The sequence below is a fragment of the Anomaloglossus baeobatrachus genome, chromosome 2 (assembly GCF_048569485.1).
Source record: "Anomaloglossus baeobatrachus isolate aAnoBae1 chromosome 2, aAnoBae1.hap1, whole genome shotgun sequence".
NCBI lineage: Eukaryota > Metazoa > Chordata > Amphibia > Anura > Aromobatidae > Anomaloglossus > Anomaloglossus baeobatrachus.
In genome coordinates this window covers 741,615,419-741,638,898 of record NC_134354.1, presented here as the reverse complement: position 1 = coordinate 741,638,898, position 23,480 = coordinate 741,615,419, and the positions used below count along the sequence as shown (strand labels likewise).

The window sequence follows — 23,480 nt, the reverse complement described above, 5'->3', positions numbered from 1 at the left end:
AACTGCTGTCATCGTGTCGTATCCCACATTATCCTGTAGTATGTACGTTTTCACAGTGTTTTTGGAATAAAGATTGACTCAATCTTTGCATTGTGTGTGTGCCAAACTAAGTATGGAGAACAGAAAGAGGAGAAGAGAACTGTCTGAGGCCTTCAGAACCAAAATTGTTGAAAAATGTCAACAATCGTAAGGTTGCAAGTCCATCTCCAGAGATCGTGATGTTCCTTTGTTCACGGTGTGCAACTTAATCAAGAGGTTTACAACCCATGGCACTGTAGTTAATCTCCCTGGACATGGACGGCAGAGAAAACTTGATGAAAGGCTGCAATGCACGATAGTCCGGATGGTGGATAAGTTTGAAAGAAATTCAAGCTGTATTGCAGGCTCAGGGTGCATCAGTGTCAGCGCAAACTATCCGTCAACATTTGTATGAAATTAAACACTATGGCCGGAGACCCAGGAGGACCCTATTGCTGACACAGAGACACAAAAAAGCTAGACTGCAGTAAGCCAAAATCCTTCTGGAAAAACATCTTGCGGACAGATAAGACCAAGATAGGAGATTTTTGGTAAAGCATGTCATTCTACTGATTACCAAAAAAGGAATGAGGCCTACAAAGAAAAGAACACAGCACCTACAGTCAAACATGGTGGAGGTTCAAAGATGTGTTTGAGGTTATTTTGCGGTCTATGGCACTGGGTGCCTTGATTGTAGTGTCCAGTGTCAGAAAGCTGAGTTTGCGTCTTAATGGGTCTTCCGTCAAGACAATGACCCCAAACATACTTCAAGAAGCACCCAGAAATGGAGAAATACTTCATTTTTTTTTAACAATTTCAAGGTCACCAACACTTTCGGACATGACTTTAGCAGACTGAAACTGCAATTTATTAAAAGATAAAGTCTAACATATATAAAAATAATTTCATATGTTTCAAAAGTTGTCTAATAGCCTTGAAGAAAGAGTAGCACTGAAAAATATTTGTCACAGTTTTGTGTAAAAACTGTAATATAACTATATGAAGGAATGAAAGAATTATTGAAGTAAAACTACTTGCATGTATATGGTTCCTTGACTCAGATTACAATGAGTATTTTATCAGAAGGAGATTAACGCTACATGACTACATCTCTTGTGCCAGCAGACAGGCTAATCTGTCTAACCCCGCCTCCACCACTGATTGGCAGCTTGATAGCAATTCACAGTGTACACAGGAAGCTGCCAATCAGAGCTTTGGGCAGGGTTATACACAGCCCAGAAGTCTTAGCCCTGCTACATCTACAGTGCCTTGCGAAAGTATTTGTCCCCTTTGAATTTTTCAACCTTTTCCCACATTTCAGGCTTCAAACATAAAGATAAAAAATTTAAATTTTATGGTGAAGAATCAACAACAAGTGGGACACAATTGTGAAGTTGAACGAAATGTATTGCTTATTTTAAACTTTTATAAAAAATAATAAACTGAAAATTGGGGCGTGCAATATTATTCGTCCCCTTTAAGTTAATACTTTGTAGCGCCACCTTTTGCTGCGATTACAGCTGCAGTCGCGTGGGGTATGTGTCTATCAGTTTTTCACATCGAGAGACTGAAATTCTCGCCCATTCTTCCTTTGTAAACAGCTGGAGCTGAGTGAGGTTGGATGGAGAGCATTTGTGAACAGCAGTTTTCAGCTCTTTCCACAGATTCTCGATTGGATTCAGGTCTGGACTGTGACTTGGCCATTCTAACACCTGGATACGTTTATTTGTGAACCATTCCATTGTAGATTTTGCTTTATGTTTGGGATCATTATCTTGTTGGAAGACAAATCTCCGTCCCAGTCTCAGGTCTTTTGCAGAGTCCAACAGGTTTTCTTCACGAATGGTCCTGTATTTGGCTCCATCCATCTTCCCATCCATTTTAACCATCTTCACTGTCCCTGCTGAAGTAAAGCAGGCCCAAACCATGATTCTGCCACCACCATGTTTGACAGTGGGGATGGTGTGTTCAGGGTGATGAGCTGTGTTGCTTTTATGCCTAACATATCGTTTGGCATTGTGCCCAAAAAGTTCGATTTTGGTTTCATCTGACCAGAGCACCTTCTTCCACATGTTTGGTGTCTCCCAGGTGACTTGTGGCAAACTTTAAATTACACTTTTTATGGATATCTTTGAGAAATGGCTTTTTTCTTGCCACTCTTCCATAAAGGCCAGATTTGTGCAGTGTATGACTGATTGTTGTCCTATGGACAGACTCTCCCACCTCAGCTGTAGATCTCTGCAGTCCATCCAGAGAGATCATGGGCCTCTTGGCTAAATCTCTGATCAGTTTTTTCCTTGTTTGAGATGAAAGTTTGGATGGATGGCCGGGTCTTGGTAGATTTGCAGTGGTATGATACTCCTTCCATTTCAATATGATCGCTTGCACAGTGCTTCTTGGGATGTTTAAAGTTGTGGAAATCTTTTTTTAACCAAATCCGGCTTTAAACGTCTCTACAACAGTATCACGGACCTGCCTGTTGTGTTCCTTGGTCTTCACGATGCTCTCTGTGCTTTAAATAGAACATTGCACTGAGACTATCACAGAGCAGGTGCATTTATACGGAGACTTGATTACACACAGGGGGATTATATTTATCATCATCAGTCATTTAGGACAACATTGGATCATTCAGAAATCCTCAATGAACTTCTGGTGTGAGTTTGCTGCACTGAAAGTAAAGGGGATGAATAATATTGCACGCCCCAATTTTCAGTTTATTATTTTTTAAAAAAATGTAAAATAAGCAATAAATTTGGTTCAACTTCACAATCGTGTGCCACTTGTTGTTGATTCTTCACCATAACATTAAAATGTTTTATCTTTATGTTTGAAGCCTGAAATGTGGGAAAAGGTTGAAAAATTCAAAGGGGTCGAATACTTTCACAAGGCACTGTACATCAGTCAAAACAGGGATTCTATCAAAACTGCACCAAGCAGCCCAATAAGTGACACATCACTGGAATCAGGCTCTATTGCCCTATATCATGCTGCTCTCAGATTAAATAGCAAAAACCTGCTGACAGATTTCCTTTAAACTTGGCTATACACAATAGATGTAGATCGTCTACATTCTTCGATTTCAGCAGGACTAACCCACCATTCATTTTTAATGGTAGCCTCCTACATAAAGGGAACCTGTCACCTATTCACCTGCGGGACTATCCGGTCCAGTTGGCGTTGCTGGTCTTGACCCCGGCGCCTGTTCTCTTCTTGCGATCCCCATCCTCCTTCTTGGTTGGTGTGGATGACTCATCATAAGTCATCCACACAGAGTTCTCCATTGTCCTCAAGCGCATGCGCACTTCTCTCTGCCCTGTTGTGCGCAGAACAAAGTACTGTAATTCACAGGCGCAAGGAAAGGTCAAGACCGCACGCACATGCGCACTACAATATTTTGATCTGCCCTCAGCAGGGTAGAGAGAAGTGCGCATGCGCAAGAGGACAATGGAGGATTCTCTGTGGATGATGTAGGACGCAAGAAAAAGGAAGCACACTAACTGCACCCGAGCTCCAGTCCATTTAGTGCACTTCCTTTTTATTGTTTCTTTCATCAATTTTTAGTGCATAAACAGAGTTGTCCATATTTTATGGTGGTGCCCTTTCTCCCCTATTTCTATCAGATGATGCAGGTCGCGTCATTGACACGAAGAAAGATGGAGGACGTCGATCACAAGAAATAGGAGGCGTTGAACTGAGACCAGTGGCACCCATCGGACCGGACCGCCCCGCAGATAAGTAGGTGACAGATTCCCTTTACCCCCTTCCACACTACCTGACAATTGTAGGGGAGATAAGGATTGGGATGTTGGATTAAAACTGCTATATCCTATTGTACTTGGGGAGAAAAAACCCACCAGATGTGTCCAGATGGACATTACACCCCTCTTCCTACTAGGAACATATGCATGCTCAGCTAACCTAAGTGTGGCGCCCTGGCCTAGCCAGGTCGTCACAAATAACATCCAAACACCCCCACCCCCAATAGACATGGACACCAGCCAAACAAAAACCCTTGTTGCCTCCCTCCAGTGTCTGATGTCCACACCAGGTGGGGCGGAGCTAAGCGGTTGGCCCCACCCACCAAGGAGTTCACAGGCCTGGAGGCGGGAAAAGTGACAGATAGAGTTTGGAGTTTGAAGTGAGAGGAGTGAGCACTTTGGGTGTCTAGGTTTGTGGCCCAGGCACTGACAGCAAGGTTGGCAGACGGTGGTGGCCGTCTGCAGGAGTGGTGAAGCAACGCGGAACCGTAGGAACGGGGAGCGAAGTGAAGCCAGCACACACAGGCAGGGCCATCGGACCCCGACCAGGCTTGGAGCCGCCGACAATAGTCAGATCCGAATGTGACTGGAACCCCAGGGGTTTCACAACAGCAAAAGTCCCGATTGAAGGCAACAGCCCACACCGTGAGGGTATACAGCTACCGCCTAAGGCTAGAGACCCAATGGCCAGCGTCTGTGGGCAAACGGGCTCCTCCGGTACCCATACATCAGGGAGCGGACTACCGTTGGGAATCCATAGTAGTCAGAAAGAGAACATCAAGGTGCAGGGAAAGACAGCCGCCATCACCTGTCCGGGGAGAAGCACTGCAGCCGGCTGCGGGACCCGTCCATCCAGCCGTTTGGTTTACCGAGGACTTTGTACCTTTCTTGCTGAGTGAGTATACCCGTGCCATCCGGCACCGCGCCGCGCTGTCCCTGCAACCGTGCACCTCACCAACCCTGCCTCCCCGTCATAACAACATCACCGGGCCCCGGGACCACCAACCCCTACCCACGGAGGGGGAAAACAACATCCCAGCTGCTCCCTACCATCGCTCCCGGGATCCCCGTCACCAGCAGCGGTGGTGCCCATCTTCACCACGACCCAAGGGTGGCGTCACGGACTAAATCCCCCAAACCAACCACCCCTTTCACTCACAGGCGAGGAGCGCCGCTCGAGTCCCCAGATCCGGCCCACCGCTCGAGCCACCGAGCAGCAGCAGCCGCAGCAGCGCCGGACCCGAGCGTTAGCGAGAGCGCAGCAGCGACGGCGTCCTCCCCGCCCGCGACATAAGCATGAATGTTTATGCGGGAACAATCAAGAGAGAAATGTTCATAAAGCAGATGTCTCATGTGTGTGATCAACCTGAAAAGAAGTACATGAAGCTGAGCTGCAATACCAGACACCGCCATGAACCAGAGAGGGCACTGTTCCCAGTAAAACCGCCTGTTATTGAGGGGACAGTGAATGACCACTATGCAATTTGGTCACAGAGATGTCCGAAAGAAGAAATATGATTGTAAAAACATGGCCGTCAATCAATGTCACTGATATGAGTCACTTCTCCTTTCAATAAAACTCTCACACATTTAAAACTTCCAGGCAGAACCCTCTTCTGCAATCACCTCTTGTAATCCGACATATGAAAAGGAAATTACAAGAGCAATTTGGATGTAATGATTTCTTGTCTGGAGTGGGATCTCTCTGAGAACATTAGCAATTATACCAATGAATTCTTAGCACATGCATTTCTATTCAGAGCTGCACAGGGAATTGTCACAATGGAAAATAATTAATTGAACACCATGCGAACATTTACTAGCAAATGCTAGAGTTTCATAACGTCTTTACACATAGAACAATATTCAGTCCAGAGACTTGTAATGAATTATTTCTGAGTTTTGTTATTCAGTTATGAATAATCCAACTTAAAGGTGCAACTACACTAGGAACGCTGATAATCGTGCTGTAAACAGGCCGCCGATCACTGAACGAACGAGCAAAACACTTGTTTGTTGGGTGAAATGATCTTCTGGTTTGGATAATCTATATTTTCTAATAATTCTGCTCTTGTTATAAGAAATTAACAAATCAATAAATCTAAAAAGTCCGTGGAGCCTCTGTTGGGAGTCTCAACGCAGAAAATAGCCAGATATTCCTCCAGGAAGGACCTAGCCAAGGAATGGCTCTGTTTAGGAGACCACCATAACCACCATATTAAGTGGCCCTTTTAGTAAATATCCAGCTCTAGGTGAGTTTATAGATATGACAAGGGAAATACCAAGACCAGTTATCCATCCACAGACAGCTGTTTTGGGGTATTGCCCCTCATCAGTGTGGGGTAGGATTCTGGCTAGGTGGGAGCAATGCCTAGTAGATCAGCAAGACAAAACAGTCACTGATCTCGGGGAGACCAGCCAGAGAAAACACTGCCGGCAGCCAGTGAAGGCGCTCAACACAGTGAAATCCTAGGTGCATTGCCGCCTGGGAAAGTCCGTGGGGCCTCTGTTAGCCAGCACCTAGGATTTCACTGTGTTGAGCGCCTTCGCTTCATCAAGAGCTGGATATTGACTAAAAGGGCCACTTAATATGGTGGTTAAGGTGGTCTCAAAAAAAGAGCCACTCCTTGGCTAGGTCCTTCCCGGAGGGATATCTGGCTATTTTCCGTGTTGAAACTCCTAACAGAGGCTCCATGGACCTTTTAGATTTGCATACTTCCCAGGGAGCAATGCACCTAGGATTTCACTGTGTTGAGCGTCTTCACTGGCTGTCGGCAGTGGTTTTTCTGGCTGGTCTCCCTGAGATCAGTGAGTGTTTTGTCTTATAAGAAATCAACTCAGAAAACTCCAACTCTCTGGAGAGCTTGTGATAGAGAGAAGCATCATAGGCGTAGAGCACAGTGTAACAGTAGTCCTAAGCTGTGTAGCACTGAATCCAGATCTAGGGACAAGCTGTATAGAATCTGAATCATCTGTTTACCCCTCTGCTATCTTCTCCTCCTTCAGATCTTCACACAGCGTATAATAGTCTGTGTAACCTGATAGTATACGGGGCTAGACTCGATCACAGATTTTCTTTCAATGTGTTATGGAGACAGGGTGAAGAGGAAGTAGAGGCAAAATATAGTTTTTTTTGGATATTCACTTGCACTATTGATTTATACAAGGTTTATGGAAAGTACAGTGTCTATTCACAGTATATACACACAAGGAAAGACAGAAGTCTTTAGATTTGCCTAGATATCCATATATCCCACGGTCAAAAAATGGCAATAAAAAGCTCTATAGTAAACATAGATATTTATTAGACAGCAAGTACATGGGATATAAAAAATTATCAATACATTAAAGACAGGATTTTGACAAGGACAGGTGAAAGAATCCTCATGTGGGGCCACATGCAAAACAGTATACAAAATAGCTCCCCGGTAAGAAAGGTGCTGAGTGGTAAAACCAAGCATACACATGGGGCGGAATAGCAGAAAAACACTTTGATAAATAAACTGAGAGGCCTCAGAAGTCTGCGTGCTAAAAATCCAGTGACCCAAAGGTATCACAACAGCACAGAGGACCAATACAAGGGAGCTTACCAAAATCAAGTAGGTCGCATGTGGACACACATGGGGACAAGTCCCAACACGTGTTTTGTGCGACTTCCTCATGGGACCGTGGACAACAAGGAATTCTATTCACAGTATATAACCTACTCACTGGATATGAGATCATTTATAGATTGTGCCATGGTTGGACTTTCACCACTTTCATTCTCTCTGAGAATGGAGTGGCTGTGCGCATGCTTGACCTCCATGGGCACGGCCAAATAAAAAGCACAAGCACAGCGCTAAGCGATCCCATATAGACTGAAATGAACAGTGATTGATTATTTGCACTGCTGCACCAATCTAACGAGGATAAAAGTGTCTCATTCAGCGGGTTGGCTCAGGTGTAGTGCTCGGCTCCCAACCAATCTATAAGTTATCACCTAGACACTAGGTAATAACCTATTTTCACCAGAGAACCCCTTTAAACAGGTGTGCGCTTTCAGGGAAGTGGGCAACAAATTGTGTAAAACATCGAATATGACAAGTGCTGCAGCAGGAACTCATCCTCCCTGGGTACAGCCACAGCTTCCTGGCCATGCTCCGGTCTCGGTGGTTTGGTTGCATTGGTGACATCACCTCTATAGCCAGTCTTTGAGCTCAGTGTGACGCCCTGGACTAGTCAGGTCGTCCCAGGTAGTCACACACACACATCACCCCCTCCCCGAGTAGGTGACAGCAGCCAACCAAGAAACCCTTGTCACCACCCTCCAGGTTTGATGTCCACACCAGGGGGGGGCAGAGCCAGGCGGTTGGCTCCGCCCACCAAGGAGTTCACAGGCCTGGAGGCGGGAAAAGACACAAGTTCGGACAGAAGTTCTAGAGCAGTCTAGAGAGTAGCCTTGACAGTGAAGGAGGGAGGACAAGTTCAAGGGCAGGCCTGTGACCAGGCCTGCCAAGAGTCTACTCAGGTGGCTTGGTCGGAGCCCAGTCACCTTTGGCAAGGAGGCAGACGGTGGTGGCCGCCTGCAGGAGCTGGGATTACAGCCGGTGGAACCGTAGGGACTGGGGTCGGGTGGTGGCCCGCCGGTACCGAACCGGGGAACCGATTGGAAACCGGAGCGCCAGGAGGGGTACTCAGACCCAGTACAAAGCCCCAAACCGACAGGGCCGAGTCAAATCAACTGATTGAGGACTGGACTTTAGAACCACAAGACCCGTTAGAAGACAACAGCCCAACCATACAGGGAAAAGCCACCACCAAGGCATAGAGACCCAAAGGGCCAGCGTCTGCGGGCAAACAGGGCTCTTCTGACAATCAGCAAGCTGGGGAGCGGACTACCGTTGCTTAGGCATAGGAGTTAACCGTTCATATAAAAGGTGCAGGAGAAAGGCGGAAACCACCAACCCGTTCAGGGAGAAGCTGCAGCCGGCTGCGGGTCCCGTTCATCATCCCGTTTGGTTTACCAGAGACTCCAGTGTATTGTGTCATAGTGTGTACACCACTGCCTTCGGGCCGCGCACCACGCCGCACCGCTTCAGCATACGCCCGCACCCACTCCCACGCCTCAACACCTCCCTCGGGCCCCCAGGACCATCACTCCCCTACCCACGGAGGGGTCAACACCAAGCTGCGCAACACTGTCCCCGGGAGGCCTAGTTAACGGCAGCGGTGGTGTCCATCTATTCACCACAACCCGTGGGTGGCGTCACAAACTTACATCCCAAACAAACCACCGCGGGCCCGGCCGTGGAACTTCCCCGTCAAGTCCCTGCGTGTAGCGCCAACCCCCTTGCAGAGCGACATGACCCCCGGGTCCGTGAAAGGCTCGAGCCACCACCCACCGTACGAGCACTGATCCGAGCGGCTCGGCGGTCGCAGCCGAGCCCGGGGCGGTACATCAGCACCTTCTACAATTAGCTCAGGATCTATGCCGAGGTTGATATGAGCTCAATGATTCGCTAGAGCAGTGATGCACACTACTGACGAGACATCACCACTGCAACCAAAACACCAGGACTGGAGCGGCGGTACTTGCAGTGTTTGATATTTTAGATGTTTTAAACAGTTTAAGGCCAACTTTCCTGAAATTTGACAACCATTTTAAGCTGTGTGTGTTTAACTACTAATTGGGTATTGTATACTATTTTACTTTTTTCCCTATTCAACCAAGTGGAATAGTTGCTTGGCATACATAACAAGTTATACACACATGGACAAAATTGCTGGTATCCTTATTGTAAAGTAAGAAAGACCCACAATGGTCACTGAAATAACTTGAAAGTAATTTGCAATGTAAATTTACTAACTATCACCTAATGAAAAGTAGACATTACTTTTGAAATGTGGCTCAAAAGAAGAAACATACAAACAATGAAGATGGCCTGGACAAAAATTATATTACACCTAGAAATGATTGAAAATAATATGATGCTTGTAGGAACATGTCAAACTAAAGCCTGCTTTACATGTTGCAATTTCGCATACGATATCGTATGCGATTTGCAACGCCCCCATCGTATGTGTGGCACGTTCAATTTTGTTGAATGTGCCGCACAAACCATTAACCCCAGTCACACGTACTTACCTTCCATACGACCTCGATGTGGGCGGCGAACGTCCACTTCCTGGAGTGGGAGGGACGTTCGGCGTCACATCGACGTCACGCGGCAGCCGGCCAATAGAAGCGGAGGGGCGGTGCTGAGCGGGACATAAACATCCCGCCCACCTCCTTCCTCCCACGCATTGTGGGTCGGGAGCCGCAGGACGCTGGTAAGATCTGTTCATCATTCCTGGGTTGTCACACACTGCAATGTGTGCTACCCCAGGTACGATGAACAACCTGACGTGCAATTCTAGAGAAAGGTACGATGTGTATGCGATGAACGTTTTACCGTTCAATCGCACGTACCTGTCACACACTGCAATGTACCTTACGATGCCGGATGTGCGTCACTTACGACGTGACCCCGCCGACACATTGTAAGATACATTGCAGCGTGTAAAGCGGGCTTAAGGTGTTTCCTACAACTAGCATCACATCTATAAACTAAGTCGGTCAGTCTGCTTATTTACAGGGTGAAACATAGTCACTGTCCTGTTTAGTATCATGGTATATACCACACTGAAAGTGGACATAAGAAAGCTAATAAGAGAGTTGTCTCAGGAGATTAGAAATACATTTTTTTACAAACATGTTAAAGGTAAAGGATATTAGACCATCTCCAAACAACTTGATGTTTTTGTGACTGCATTTGTACATACTCTGAGGTTTAAGGTGTATTGGACTGTAGATAATCTTCCTGGACGTTGGCATAAGAGGAAAATTGTTGACAATTATTTGGACTAAATAACTGAACTCTAAGGGTTACTTTACACGCTGCGACATCGCTAGCATTTGAAGAAGAGACGGGTTACTTACATCAGAGCTAGACTACAGGGAGACAGACAGAACAAACTTGAAAAGGCAAATCTATAGCCATTACACAATACATAGCATGGACATATTTATAAGATTATCTCAGCGCAGGAACATTTTTTATGACACATCCAGTTGTGGAAATTATTATTAAAATGTACTTTGATTGTACAACAACCCCTTTAAGTTCATCATCTGCCTAGAAGTTCTTTTCCACAAGACATGGACCTTCATCTGATAATCAATGATCTTGTTGTGGACATCATTATTCTTGTGCCATAGAAACCTGAGGTAGTTTCCACTGTCTTCACTGACAATATTAGCACTCCCATAAGGCCATTAATTAGGTTAGGCCTGGTAAGGACCAGGTTTGTTGAGAAGAATAACATCTGAAAAATACTCCAGATTTCTTTAGCTCCTAGAGCGTTTTTTTTTCTGAAGCCAATACACTTCTTGAGGAGATGTGTCTTCTATGGTGGAACATAGTTGATTTAGAGTTTTCAACCTTTTCACATTGGTTGCCCTTGTCCTGATATAGCTGATGTTGTAGCTGTGGGCAGAATGTCAGTAGTTTTCACGGACATTGGATCTGTACAGTTTCTGCTGTTAGAACGTCGACTCCCATACTTAAAGGGAATCTGTCAGCAAGTTTTTACTACTTCATCTGAGAGCAGCGTGATGCAGGCAAAGAGATTCTGAAACTAACCATATCTGACTTAGATTACTGGGTGCAGCCATTCTGACATTATCTACTATTGAGTTTACTGAGCTGGGAAAGCTGTCCCACCCACATCAGGCTCTCAATAGAGATTGTGTATTGACTGTGAGGTGTCAATCACAGCAGGGGGCAGGGGCCAGCCAGCCACAGCAATGATAAGGGAGGGATTTTGCTCTCTCTCCTCCGTATCCGGCTATTGCCATTCTTGCCCTGCACTCGAGTGCAGTGCGATTTTTCTCTCGCCCCATACACTTGAATGGGTGCGAGAGAGAGAGTCTCGCATTGCAGTTGCAGCATGCTGCGATTGTTTTCTCGGTCTGATTAGGGCTGAGAAAATAATCGCTCATGTGTGCTGACACACAGGCTAAAATTGGTCCGAGTGGAATGCGAATTTTTATCGCACTCCACTCGCACCGTTTTTCTCGCCGTGTAGCTTAGGCCGAACAGGAACTATGTTTTTTCTTAGGAGTAGGGTGACGTGCCGGCATATTGACTTGCAGGTGGGTATCTATCTGTCTGTATAGATTGCTTAGATGTAGGCCACTGGTACGTGAAGGAGTTTCAAGATCATGAATTGGCAGTACTGACCTTCAAAGCAGGATTTCTTTTGAAGAAATGTCTGTACTGTCAGGAACAATTGTAGCAGGGGTTCACATTTTTGGCTTAGCACTTGGTCTCCTCGTGCATCCATTTCACAACTAATCCTGTATCCTAGACTCCTACTAGTAGCTTGTAACAGTACCTTTAAAGGGAACCTGTCAGGTGCAATATGCACCCAGAACCACGAGCAGTTCTGGGTTCATATTTCTAATTCCTGCCCAACCGTTCCTGTATCTAGAAGCATAGATAAAGGGATCTTTAGAAAAAGTATTTATAAAGATCCTTAATGATATGCTAATGAGTGCTGAGACTAGTCACAAGGGTGTTAGTTCCTGTGCTCATTCCGTCCTCTTAACATGTTAGTGTGATGCCCTGGCCGGGCCAGGTAGTTACAGATAGGGCCCCGCATTACACCTGTCTCTCATAGGTAACATACAGCCAAACATTTAAACCCTAGTCACCCCCCTCAGGACTTCATGGACAGACCAGGGGGCGGAACCAGGTGGTTGGAAGACGCCCACTGAGGAGTTCAGACAGCCTGGGGTGGGAAAGTAAACAGTACAGTTTCAGAGTTCAAGTTGAAGGGGTGTGTGGGCTGGAGCGGTGTGCAGCTCCAGCAGAGGAGAAAAAACAATTTGGGCAGGTGTCGGGGTAGGAACCTTGGTACCTTTGGCTAGGAGGCAGACGGCGGTCTCCATCTGCAGGAGACGGGAAGATGGCTCGGTGGAACCGAGGTGGACCAAGACAGGGTTGTAGCCCGCCGGTACCGACCCGTGGAACTGACTCGGAAACCGGAGCACAAAGGGGGGTACTCAGACCCTGAAGCTAGGTCCAGAAGCTACTGGGGGCTAGCTAATTAACTGATTGTGGCCAGGACTAGAGGTCCTGTCCCACCCAAAGACCCGACTGAATGCAACAGTCCAACGAGGGAGATAAACAGCCACAACTACGGCTCAGAGATTCAACGGGCCAGCGTCTACGGGCAAAGGGCTCCTTAGGCGACAATAAGCCAGGAGCAGACTCCTGAAGTTGCAAGCACAGGCAGTCCACCATCTGTGCGGGGGACCAGACTGCAGCCGGCTGCGGGCACCGACCACCATCACCTTGGTTTACCAGAGACTCGTGTGTTTACTAATAGTGAGTACAACAGCACCCTCCGGTCGCCCATCTCCCTGCACCGCCAAACATCCCCCCCAATAGGTCCCGGGGCCACCATCCCTGCCCACGGAGGGGTTAACAACTTGCTGCGTAACATCTCCCCTGGGTGCCCTGTAATAGCAGCGGTGGTGTCCACCATCACCACGTCCCGTGGGTGGCGTCATGAACTTAACACGGCTCCGGCCATACATCTACGTCCCCAAACCACAACCCCCCTTTCAGTTGAAGTGACCACGAGACCCCGGGTCCGGAGATCCTCGAGCCAGCCACTGAAGGTCCGGATCTGAGTGGCTCGGATGCCGAGCATGGGGCGGTACATTAGCACGCCCACAGGGGTGTACTAACATGATATTCAATGAAGCATCACCAGCGGTGACATGCGTACCTGTGTCCGCTGTCACTGCTGATCTGAATGCTTGGCACTTCCGGTCATGCACAATATGAAGCTGGGTGTACGGGTCTAGTGCGCATGACTGGAAGTGTCGGGACTTCTCATCAGCAGTCACAGCAGACATTGGTACACGCATCACCGCTGGTGATGCTGCCTTGATTAGCATGTTAGCACACCCCTGGGGCGTGCTAACATGCTAAGAGGGCGGAATGAGTGCAGGAACTAATGCCCTTGCGACTAGTCCCCTCGCTCATTAGCATATCATAAAAGATCTTTAGAAATACTTTTTCGAAAGATCTCTTTATCTATGCTACTAGATACAGGCACTGCTAGGCAGGGACTAGCAATATGCACCCAAAACTGCTCATGGTTCTGGGTGTATATTGCACCTGACAGGCTCCCTTTAACTGTGCAATGGCTGTGGCATGCTTATGTGTCGCCCTGGGCAAGCCAGGGGACACGGGTAACAACACCACTACACCCCACACTCCAGGTAGGCACACCTGCTAACCCAAAAATCCTTGTTGCCTCCCTCCAAGAGTCTGTTGATGCACACCAGGGGGTGGGCCAGGCGGTTGGCTCCGCCCACCAAGGAGCTCACAACTCTGGAGGCAGGAAGTAACCAGGCAGATAGCCCCGGGCAGGGGAAGAGTGCAGTCTAGCTGAGGGCTAGAGTAAACAACAAGAAGTGAAAGTAAGGAAAGGAAAGTGGAAAAGGAGGAAAGCAAGAAGTGGAGAGAGCGCCGAGAGAGTGCAAAGCCTGAGAGCCCAGCTGTGTGTAGGGCTAGAACAGCAAGGTCAGCGACGGCGGTGACTGTCCGGAGGGGGGACCGTTTGGAAGTTCCTGGAAGGACCCCGTTGGCTGTGTGCCCGGTGGTCTGGAGCAGTGTTCCGAAGGACAGTCAGCACCAGGGCAGGGGCCTCTCGGACCCCGGCAAGGCTAGGAGTCGCCCAATTTGCCGAATCCGTCAGTGAAGGGGACGCAGATCCCCCAGCAACAAAGTCCCGATTGACGGCAACAGCCCGACCATTACCGGGGGGACACCGCCACCGCCAAGGCACCAGTTTCCCCAGGGCCAGCGCCTGCGGGCAAAGTGTAGAGCTCCTCCGGCCCAGATTGCAGTCGGGGAGCGGGTAACCGGAGGGAATCCACCGATACCATCAGACAACACAGGTGCAAGGAAGAGAGACGTCACCGTCACCTACCGGGAGTGCAGGTGCAACCGTCTGTGGGACCGTCCTACCAGCCGTTGGTTTACCGTACAAACTGTGTCCGTGTCTCAGGCTGAGTGAGTACCACAGTGCCGCAAGGCACAGCGCTGCCCCCGCGTCCCTGCGCCCTCCAGGCCCTACACTTCACATCTCTTCACCGGGCCCCGGGATCACCAACCCCTACCCACGGAGGGGCAACACAACACCTGGCTGCTCCAATCACCATCCCCGGGACCCCCACACTGAGCAGCGGTGGTGCCATCACCACAACCGTGGGTGGCGTCACGAACTATAATCCCAACAACCACCTCCCCTTTCACTCACGGGCGAGGAGTGTCGCTCGAGACACCCCGGGATCCGGCCCGCAGCTCGAGCCACCAGGAGCAACTGCCGGACCCGAGCAGAAGGGGTGAGCGCGGTGTGCTGACACCCTCCTCCCCGCCCGCGACACTTACATTCCTTCTCTAGAGCCTTTATTTCTGCTCTTCTGCGCGCTGCATTCAATTTCCAACTCTGAATTTTTCTGTGCTGCACTGAATTCCAATTCAGTTTTCATTTGCTCGTATCTTAGTGGCCTCTGCTTCGGTACATGCTGTTATAAGCTGTTTGCTGAGCGTTGAATATTAATAAGAATGTGACCTAGATGATCGTTTAGATCATATAGTGGACACAGAAATGCAAAATGATGACTCTAGAATTTTTGCAATTCTTGCTTCTGCCTTAGACTTTATTTCACATAATATGCTGTCTCTCTCATAAGTAAGGTGCTGGAAACTTTTCAGTTCTTCTAGAGAATCTTTTGTATTTTGTTTTCTTCCAAGTGCTAATATACAGTAGTCTTGGCTTGTCCTTGCCTAGAGCTCATATGCTGCTCATGGTTGTTCTACAGCTCCCTCTAGTGGTGACTTATATGAAGCAGGCTGAGAGATGGTAGTAATGTAACTTGGCAATATTTGCCATATGTCTGACACATTACAAGAAAGTTCATGTTTCACACTTTCAAGGTTCTGTAGGCTTAGCAGAGCATTTAGCCTTCTCACTAGACTGAATTCAGATCCATGTTTTTTTCATCTGACTGTGGACCTTGGAAAGACCGTGCAGCTTTCCCTTCAGACATGGCACTTCACAGGCAGAATGGATCTGTATAGAGATGTGGGCCCTGGTTTCTAGCAGGATCTATGCTGAGGGAGACTCAGCTGCTGTTGTTTCATCAATTGTCTGAGGCTGTATCTCTACAAAGGCTGTAAATTGGCTTTACAGGTATATCTGTCAGACATCTTTTAACTATTCTGACTCCATAACTGGGTTGCAAGTGTGAGGCTCCTGAGTCAGTCCCTCGATGCATGTTTGTATTGAACCAGTAGGCAAGCCGAGAACTTTATCAGACAGTGTGTCATGCGGTGTTCGGCTTTGCACTCATTGGGTATCATGGCAGCGTTGGACTCTGTCCACACCACAGAGTCAGACAAGCAGCCTAAGGTCTCATAGTTTTTCAGCCTGACTTGGACATCAGCTGTTTTAGCTTCCCTGCTCTCCAGTCTAGCAGGAGTTAATTCCTGCTGGCTTGTGACCTGCTGTCAGGAGCTCAGGCTGCTAATGACCACTCACAGCCGTCTTAACTCTTTATAAGGTACTGAATATAGCTCAGTGTTGCTGCATTGTAGCGATACCAGTCCTTATTGTAGTGATCCAGAGCCTGGTGATCTGTCGTGTGCTGTCTTGTGTGGCATGGAAATATTCCTGTTAGTTTATTTCCTCCCTGTGTTTTATTTCCTCATGTGCACATATTGTCTCTCCCCTGTGTCTGATTGCAGTGTGCATGTGTTTTGTCTTTTTTCCCGTCTGTGAGGTTTGATCCTCTGATCCCGGCTCTCTCCTGGGGTGGGAGAGAAGGGGTGTTACATCAGGGTTCGGTCATGTTGGCGGTCCAGACCTAACTACCATTAAGCTTACCTCTGGGATAAGGGGCAGTGCAGGCTCCTTAGTCTGAGGGCCAGCTTAGAGATCCCTGCTTTAGTTACCCCGACTATCCCGTGACACAGTGTCAACTCTGCTGCAGAGGCATCTATGAGGACTCCAGAAGAGGTTTATTCAGGCTGACAGTAACAGCAAGAGAAAAGATGATTCTTTACCAGGGAGGTGCAGAGGAGGAACATGAGACAATGGTAGCTGACTCAATACTAACCAAATGCAGGAAGAAGGGAGGACCTACTTACATTAGAGCTAGACTATAAGGAGACAGACAGGACAAGTTTCAAAAGCTAAACTGATTGCATAGCTGTATAACAGCAATAATACAACCATAATACAAAACTGTGTAATTCCCAAATTGTCGGACACGACAACAGTTGAGGAGACGAATAATACAAATTTTAATTAAAGAGACCAAAACAACAAGAGATTAGAGGTGAACTTCAAGGTCAACGTAGATCAGTATCAGATCACAAAGTCTGTCGCTGTCTTGGCCAAAGTGAACTTCAAGGAAACGACTGTTTCCACTTAAAGCAAATCATAAAAAAGCGAAACAAAAATTTACCAAACTGCAAATTGACAAGCTACAAAGCTGGGAAAATGTCCTTTGGGCCTCTTTCACACGTCCGTATTCTGCATCAGTGTTTCATCAGTATTTGGATGCCAAAACCAGGAGTGTCTCCAAAATATAGAACAGGTGTCAGTCTTTCAATTATCGTTCTTCTCTGTAAGTTCCACTCCTGGTTTTGGCATCCAAATACTGATGAAACATTGATGCAAAACACTGATGTGTGCAAGAGGCATTAGAGAGATGAGACAAAACTGGAGCTTTTTGGCAATTGACATCAACTGTCTGTTCACAGATGCAAAAATGAAGCCACAAAGAAAAGATCATTGTACCTATTGTGAAACATGGAGGAGGCTCAGTTATGTTTTGAGGCTGCTCTGCTGCATCTGGCATAGGGTGTCTTGAATCTGTTCAAAGTACAATGAAATCTCAAGACTATCAAGGGATTCTAGAGAGAAATGTGGTGCGTAGTGTCACAAAACTCAGTCTGAGTCATAGGTCATGGCTCCTCCAACAGGGCAATTACCCAAAACACACAGCTAAAACATCCAAGAATGGCTAAGAGGAAAATATTGGACTATTCTGAAGAGGCTTCTATAGGCCCTGATCTAAATCCTATTGAACATCTGTGGAAGGAGCTGAGACCTGCAGTCTGGAGAAGACGCCTTCACATCTGAAACAACTGAAGCAGTTTGCTCTTGAGGAGTGGGCCAAAATACCTGTGGACGGGGGCAGAAATTTCACTGAACTCCACAGAAAAAAAAATTGTTTGCAGTTTGCCTCATAAGGTTCTGCAACAAAATATAAGTTCACGGAATCATCATTTTTGTCCAGACCAGCTTCATTATCGTTTAGTTTTATTTCTGTTGAACCAAAACTTTTGAGCACACTGTCGTATTGTCACTAGTTGATAGTCAGCAAATCTAACTGGAAAATGACTTAAGTTAAGCTGGTGTCACACATAACGACAACGACGTTGCTGCTACGTCACCATATTCTGTGACGTAGCAGCGACCATAGATGATCGTTAGTTAGCTGTCAAACATGTTATATAAAGCAGCGACGGAGCAGCGATCATAGCGACGTCGACGGTCGTTGTGTGGTTTCAGACGTAGCGTAGCGTAGCAATCGTCGCTGCTGCGGTGTCAAACACAAGGATTATCAGCTTATCAGCATGGCGCAGCGGGATAGCAGCGATCAAAAAATGACCTGGAACATTCAGGAGCGAGCAACGATTTCGCAGCAGGGGTCTGATCGTTGTTATGTGTCACACACAGCGACGTCGCTGTTGAGGTCGCTGCAACGTCACAGAATATGGTGACGTAGCAGCGACGTCGTTGTCGTTGTCGTTATGTGTGACACCAGCTTTATTCCAGTGACCATTGTGGGTTTTTCTTACTTTTCCAGAAGGGTGCCAACAATTTTGTCCATGTGTGTAGATGCAATGTGGGCACCAGGCTGCATGGTGCTTGTCTATAAAAAGGTACTATATAAGATTCTAGGTATAGGTGAGGCATGGAAGGCCTAAAACATTTGCAAAAGGGTATAGTATGACCAAAAAACCTCTGTGAGTGCCTTATTACATCTCCGCACAGCTGGAGATTAATTGCATGGTTGTGATATGCCCATGGACAATAGACTTGATTGGCAAAGCATACTGCTTAATTCACAACTCAAAGGGCAATTTTTTTGTAGCTGTAAATCATTTATGACAAATGAATTCCATCGTCTTTAATCAACTTTTGCTGTACGAGTTGATGGATTTTCTTTAGTAGCTGGAGCTCTGCCACTATTACCGACATGCAGTTTAATCCTGGCACCATCCTGAGAAAGCGGTCTGGAATATATTAGTGGGGTTTGCTGAAAAATGTTTCTTCTACTGACATACAAGTGCATCTCAATAAAGTAGAATATCATTAATTTATTTCAGTAATTCAATACAAAAAGGGAAACACATACTGTGTATTATATAGAGTCATTACACACAGAGTGATCTGTTTCAAGTGTTTATTTCTGTCAATGTTGATGATTATGGCTTACAGCCAATGAAAGCCCAAGAGTCATTATCTCAGAAAATTAGAATAATTACTACAAAACACCTGCAAAGGCTTTCTAAGCATTTAAAATGGTCCCTTAGTCTGATTCAGTAGGCAACACAATCATGGTGAAGACTGCTGACTTGACAGATGTCCAGAAGCAGTCACTGACACACTCCACAGGAGGGTAAGCCACAAAAGATTATTGCTATAGAAGCTGGCTGTTCACAGAGTGCTGTATCCAAGTATATTAATGGAAAGTTGAGTGGAAGGAAAAAGTGTGGTAGAAAAGGTGCACAAGCAACCGGGATAACCGCAGCCTTGATAGGATTGTTATAGAAAGGCCATTTAAAAATTTGGGGGAGATTCACAAGTGGACGCTGCTGGAGTCAGTGCTTCAAGAGCCACCACACACAGATGTATCCAGGACATGGATTGCAATTGACGCATTTCTTGTGTCAAGCCATTCATGACCAATAGACAACACCAGAAGCGTCTTACCTGGGCCAAGGAGAAAAAGAACTGGACTTTTGCTCAGTGTTCCAAGGTGTTGTTTTCAGATGAAAGTAAATTTTACATTTCATTTGGAAATCGCGGTCCCAGAGTCTGGAGGAAGAGTGGAGAGGCCACAATCCAAGCTGCTTGAGGTCTAGTGTGAAGTTTCCACAATCAGTGATGGTTTGGGGAGCCATGTCATCTGCTGGTGTAGGGCCACTGTGTTTTATCAAGACCAAAGTCAGCACAGCCGTCTACCAGGAAATTTTAGAGCACTTCATGCTTCCCTCTGCCGACAAGCTTTCTGGAGATGGAAATTCCATTTTCCAGCAGGACTCGGCACCTGTCCACACTGCCAAAAGTACCAATACTTGGTTTAATAACCACAGTATCACTGTGCTTGATTGGCCAGCAACCTCACCTGACCTAAAGCCCATAGAGAATCTATGAGAGACACCAGAACCAACAATGCAGACGAGCTGAAGGCTGCTACCACAGCAACCTGAGCTTCCATAACACCTCAGCAGTGCTACAGGCTGATCGCCTCCATGCCACGCCGCATTGATGCAGTAATTCATACAAAAGTATTGAGGCATTTACTGTACAGACTTTTCAGTAGGCGCCAACATTTCTGAGTTTAAAATCATTTTTTCAGTTGGTCTTATATAATGTTCTAATTTTCTGAGATAATGAGTTTTGGGTTTTCATTGGCTGTAAGCCATAATCATCAACATTAACAGAAATAAACACTTGCAATAGATCCCTCTGTGTGTAATGACTCTATATAATATATAGGAATAGATCACTCTGTGTGTAATGACTCTATATAATATACAGGAATAGATCCCTCTGTGTAATGACTCTACTGTATATAATATATAGGAATAGATCCCTCTGTATGTAATGACTCTATATAATATATAGGAATAGATCCCTCTGTGTGTAATGACTCTATATCATATACAGCAATAGATCACTCTGTGTGTAATGACTCTATATAATATACAGGAATAGATCCCTCTGTGTGTAATGACTCTATTGTATATAATATATAGGAATAGATCCCTCTGTGTGTAATGACTCTATATAATATATAGGAATAGATCCCTATGTGTGTAATGACTCTATATAATATATGTGTTTCCCTTTTTGTATTGAATTACTGAAATAAGTAAACTTTTTGATGATATTCTAATTTATTGAGATGCACTCGTAACTAATGCTGGTCTATAAGTGGGCACAGATTTGTAGTACAATTTGCACCAATCTTCCTTTAGAATAGGCAATAGCACGTTTCGAGACTTTAATATAAAAGTCATCGAATTCTGAGCGACAGGAAATAAGAATAGAACACTGCACCAAGTCACCTGTCAGGTCACAGGATATAAAGATATAATACTCTCTAAAGACAGATCAAAAGAGCACGAGACCAGGCTGTGCTACACAAAGTATAACCAAACGCAATAAACTAGAAGTGTTCATACAACATAAACCAAGAAAAATACTCCTAAAAATAGCATTTATTAGAAAAAGTCTTTAAAAATATTCAGAAATACAGAGTATAATAACTCTTATATATACACAACAGTCATATAGTGGTGACAAAGTGAGTGGAAGGTCAGAAAACGTACCACACCTGCTGGTGAGGGAAGGGGGACTAATTGTCTTAAAATGGGTAAGCCTGAGATAGCAAGACTCTTCATATGTAATAAAGTAGCCTATAAACCTAGAGGTTAACAGGGGGAAAAAAAACCTCTCCCTCTCTAGTAGCTACCTAACAGCGGAGGTGCACCTTAAGTTGTTGGGTGCCCCCCGCTCCACGTCGGCTGTCCCTAAGCTTTCCCTTTAACCTGCAAGTCGCAAAAGGGACCCACCACCAAAACAGTAGAAGTGCAGAAATAGTCAACAAGTCATTATGAGGTATTAATAACCTATAAGACTGGTAACAATACAAATTTGGGAATCAATATATGGTTTTACCGATAATATCAATGTAATAATAGCCAATTCTAGATGCTACACAGATATAAATATACCATGATGTATAGAAAAATAAACTTATAATCCCAGCAAGGAACTTATCTGCTGGGGTCACTACTGGCAATCCAACATCCTGTTTACTGCTGGTAATCCAACATCCCGACGCGTTTCCCCCCTGAAGAGTTATTTTCAGGGGTTCATCAGGGGAGACCAAGGATTTTCACCATATCCAAATACATCAAAAATTATAGGGTTTTATCTAGATAAAGAGAAATCACATTCCCAAATTAGGACATGGAATCACATCCCAAACTAAACGGTTCATTCTCCATGTGGCAATACATAAACAATAAATACCTTAATGTCTTTGGCTTTCTGAATAATAGCAGAACGGCATCAATAGCCTAAGATGGAAGGCAGATCATCTAACTGATAATCCCAACAAGGTGCTCAAGGTACAATGACCATGGTAACCTGAGGCCAAAAGCGGTGCTGCCAGCTCCAAAGTGTATTTTATATGGGAGCCAGCAGCCACCTAGGAGGAACTTCCTGTCCTCCCGACTACGACCGGAAGTAGCCGCAGTATAGAGTAAACCACGCGGCGGGGCCGAAAGCGGCAAAGGATAGCGTGTGACGTCACTTCCGCTCCCGCCGGACGGACCGGAAGTGACATCGGAAATATCCAACGCAACATCCGCTCCAGTGCGGCACAGTACGGCCAACCGGAAGTGACATCTGCCAATCAGACGTCACCTCCACTCCTGCGCAAGCATGACAGTGAGTGGATCCCCATATTGACACGGAAAAATCAAACCGCTATCCATCCCATAGTGAATGGGGACATAACATAAGTAAAGGACTATATATCCATGTATAAATACACCATACTGTTATATGACTAATAACGTCGATTTAGATATGAAACAGTATAGTAAACGAGATACATAGCCATCCAAAAGACAGCAAATGATGGCAAAATCAATCATGCCTGTTAGGTTACCATAGTGATAAAAATAAAGAATAGGGATTACAATAGTACTCAATGTAACGTAATGAAAGCCAATAGACATTGGCATAAAGCATCACCAAACGATAAACTATAAAGAAAAGGAGAATGTGCAAAGACTAATTAACGGCACAAGAAATAACCTTAATGGAATAAATACACCAAAAAGAACTTTATCAACTGTCGAACGGAGGGTCTTGTTTATAGGTGTACATGCACATGTCCGCTTAGCTACATAGGGAAGACAAGACGCCAATTGCGCGTCCGCATTGGAGAGCATTTGGGCGATATTACGCACAAACGGGACACGCCTATAGCGAGACATGTTAACAGCTTTCATCAAGGGGATCCCAAAAGTATTCGGTTTCAGGGGATTGAGGCAGTTCCGATGCCAATCAGGAAGGGTAATTGGGACAATAAAATACTTCAAAGGGAAGCCCGATGGACCTTCCTCTTAGACACGATGCATCCGAAGGGCCTCAATGAGGTATTGAGCTATATTAGCTTCATTTAGGTCTGTTGTTCCCTGGCGCGTTATTTTTCTCTCTATTAATACATATTTTTACATTTCTTATAGTTATTCTTAGTAGTTGGGTCTTTTTTGTCGC

The 23,480-nt window shown here is 45.9% G+C and overlaps 1 protein-coding gene across 1 annotated transcript in view; it reads right to left on the bottom strand.

Annotated features, from left to right (window-relative positions):
* The window catches only part of ZC3H12C (zinc finger CCCH-type containing 12C), a 40,894-nt gene that overhangs the window by 12,291 nt on the left and 5,123 nt on the right, over positions 1–23,480 (bottom strand). The window lies entirely within an intron of this gene.